The sequence below is a fragment of the Henckelia pumila genome, chromosome 4 (assembly GCF_033568475.1).
Source record: "Henckelia pumila isolate YLH828 chromosome 4, ASM3356847v2, whole genome shotgun sequence".
In the NCBI taxonomy this organism is placed as follows: domain Eukaryota; kingdom Viridiplantae; phylum Streptophyta; class Magnoliopsida; order Lamiales; family Gesneriaceae; genus Henckelia; species Henckelia pumila.
Genome location: NC_133123.1, coordinates 9105770 through 9109405, shown reverse-complemented (window position 1 = coordinate 9109405; position 3636 = coordinate 9105770). Strand labels below are relative to the sequence as shown.

The following is a 3636-nucleotide window of genomic DNA, read 5'->3' as shown; positions in this document are numbered from 1 at the left end:
TGCAACCATGGTAATCTAGTTTATCACTTTTTGGTCCATATCGTTTCTGTTCACTCCCTGATTGCTTAATGTTGTCATATATTGTTCACTCCCTGATTTCTTAATTTATGTTCAATGGTGTATTAGCTGGTTGCATAGTGATCAGATTGCTACAACTTTCAGCATTAATCCCACCATTATTGATAGTTTTCATAACTGCAGTACTCCCATTTTCTTGCTCATGGTTTTCAAATCTGAAATCCCAATTATTAATGGAAGGATCATTACGCTTTCCAGCTATATGAACATCGTCATCTCTAACGACCCCGGCTTTCGCCAAGATATATTGTTTTGACTTAACTCTAACTTTATGATCTTCATCTATTTGATTTTTCTTACATCAATTTGAATGGTTTGATGTACTGACTTTTGAGTTTTATTCGATTTAGTTACTTTAAGTGTACGATAAATCTCAGTGGTAATTTTTTTAATGATATCGTTTAGGGATCTTGTGGATCATGCTGGTCATTTAGCACAACAGGAGCATTAGAAGGTGCAAATTATCTGGCGATCGGGAACCTTGTGAGTCTCAGTGAGCAACAGCTTGTGGATTGTGACCACGAGGTTTGGCCTTTGATATGTCCCTCTCATTTCAGCCTCTTTAATGTTTGGTATTAAAGTGAGTAATGAAATCGAAATGTCCAAGGATTTTTACAATTCAAGGAATCTGTTATACAATCATGATTTGTTTATCCTTGGAAGCTATGTTATTTTATGAATTTTGCTTTGATCACATTTAAAATTGTAGACTTGTAGCGGATAGAAGTCAAAATTTAGAACAATGAATGTGAACACGATAAAGTTGTTCTCGTATTCTCCCCAGCATGCACCAAGGTATCTTCTTAATATTCCCGACAACTGATTACCAAATTTTATTTTGTCTAGGTGACCTTTATTTTTACGGATTATCTTAATGTTCTCAACCATTGCTTGATGCTAGAGTCATTATCTGATGCTGTCTTGCAGGCCAAACTCCTTAAAGCTCGACTATTAATAGCATCCAAAGATTATTCAAGTGCCATATCTGAGGCAGGATACATTCTTAAAGAGGAGGATGATAATTTAGAGGCCTTACTTTTGCGTGGACGTGCGTACTATTATTTAGCTGATCACGATGTTGCCACCAGGTGTGTTATGAATAATCATGAAATGATTTTCATTTTCCCCACAACTCCACCCATGAGTTGTGAGGCAGTGGAATAGGAATAGGAATATGAATCGGATTAGGATTGGTAGAAGCGATTATCATATGCTGTTGTAATTATTTGGAACTTGGAAATTTTATCTAAACCTTTTCTCTCACTTTCCTCTCCTTAGGCATTACCAGTTGGGTCTTCGTCTCGACCCCGAGCATGGTGAATTGAAGAAAGCATATTTTGGATTGAAAAACTTGATCAAAAAGACTAAAAGTGTGAGTGATTTATTCCACATCAAGGTATGTGACAATTATTCGATCTAATCTTTGTATTGCTTTATGCATCACACAGGCAGATGATAATGCAAGCAAGGGTAAGCTTCGCTTGGCGGTGGAGGAATATAAAGCAGCTATTGCCTTAGATCCAAACCACACTGCACATAATGTGAACCTTCATCTTGGTCTGTGTAAGGTCTTGGTGAAGCTTGGTAGGGGGCAGGATGCTGTGACAAGTTGCACTGAAGTATTTGAAATTGATGGGGATTCAGTTGAAGCTCTAACACATGTATGTGTCTTCTGTTATTGCTAATGTTTCTGCTGTCTGTTTTAAAAGTCTCATGGATACTTTTCGCACCTGTTTTGTAGGATTACTGCCTGTGATGTTAATTGAAAGAGAAGGAATATGATGTTTACAAGGTTAGAATAATAAAATCTGGAAATATCTGGAACTAATTTTCCATTAACAACAATATAATCAAGCGGTAATTTGCTAACTCTCCTTGAAGGGTCATAAAATGTTGTACTAGCCAATTCATCCATTATATGCTCTCGCATATTCCGACACTTTACTAAATGGTTTCTTTTCTTTTTTCATCTACCTGATTCAGGATGTGCCCCCCCCCCCCCCCTGGATGTGCCAGAACTGCTAGCATGTTTAGTTAGGCAGTCTATTCCCTTATTGGATCAACTCGGTATTAATAAAGGTATGTAACTTTTTATGCATTAGGCAGTCTAGTCCCTTACTGGATCAGCTCAGTAGTTTTGAGGCTTGGGCGAGCTGGCGGGTGGGTTTGTCTTTCCAATGTGTTGCTTTCGTTTGTTGGTCCATAGAGGGGGTAAATAGGTCTGATTATAATAATGATAGACGTTCATTTAGCATTTGTGCTAATGCGAATCGTGGATGTGAAAGTTCTGATGCTCGATTTAACTTCATTGTTCAGATTTTTCTGTTAACAATTTGCTTCCATGGAGTTTGATTCAGCATCATGCTATTTCTTCAGATTCTCAAGTGCTTCTTGTGGTACATAAACAATCATAATCTAACCCTGCTCCTATGATCAACTCTTCTCGTCTTTTAGGTGAATTGGCATAATGTGAATTCTTGGTACTTAAATGGATAATCTAATCGAACAGCTTATTTATACTCGTTGATGCAGTGATTACGTAGAAGTTTGGGGATCGAATCCGAAAAACTGGATCAAAGTGCCTAAAGAATCCTGTTAAAGAAATGACTCCATGGTGGAATCTTTTCAAAGAACAGCTGATGAAGTAGTTGAAAGCCTTGTTTAACTGAGACATCTGAAATATTGCAAAGTTAGAAACAAAATCCAAAAAAAAAATCGTGTAATAAACCACTTGATCATACTTAAGTTCAGTATATACATGGCTATAGGTGGGTAGTTTATGAACTATTTTTACAAAAACACAGCATAGCTTTAGCTGATGCTCCATTATTTCAGAGGATTATTATTACTATTTACGTTCTGACGAGTAAAACAACTGTATAAGTGATTATTGATGAACTCCCTGATTTTATCTAACGTGGAGTTATATTCTTGGTTAATTGCATAGAGTTTTTCGGGCCATACGAGTGGAATCGATTCAGTTAGCTTTGATACCACGGAGGTGTTGGTAGCTGCAGGTGCCGCGAGTGGTACAATCAAACTTTGGGATTTGGAGGAGGCCAAGAGTAAGCTTTCTGCAAACCAGTTTATTTGACGAAGTTTGTGTTTTTATCCCTCTTTTTGAAAACAAACCATTGCTGTTGATTTTTTTCTCATGTTTTTTATAGTCATTCGCACTCTCACTGGTCATTGATCCAATTGCATATCATTGGACTTTCACCCTTTTGGAGAGTTCTTTGCATCTGGATCTCTGGACACAAACTTAAAAATATGGGATATCCGTAGAAAAGGGTGTATACACACTTACAAGAGTCATATCTAATCTGGCCCTATGTGTAAGTAGGTTAACACCCAATTTATATAATGTCAAAAATAAGATAGAAATTTTAGGTAAGGAAATATGCAAATTTGATAGTTTGTATTTCTTTTATTCACAATTTTAGTCATCCATACGGTCTCGCTGTAGTTACACCATTGGCAGCCCACTAGCAAGAAGCCAGAAAACTAGAAATAGCCAATTAAAAAAAATTAAAAGTATCGTATCCGTTGCTGCCTTCA

The 3636-nt window shown here is 36.9% G+C and overlaps 1 long non-coding RNA gene across 1 annotated transcript; it reads left to right on the top strand.

Moving 5' to 3' along the window:
• Nucleotides 1–836: 836 nt before the first annotated feature.
• Nucleotides 837–1558, top strand: LOC140860072 (uncharacterized). Its single transcript, XR_012143588.1, has 4 exons — nucleotides 837–873; nucleotides 1006–1166; nucleotides 1357–1450; nucleotides 1527–1558. It is a non-coding gene; the product is annotated as an uncharacterized lncRNA (long non-coding RNA).
• The last annotated feature ends 2078 nt before the right edge of the window (nucleotides 1559–3636 follow it).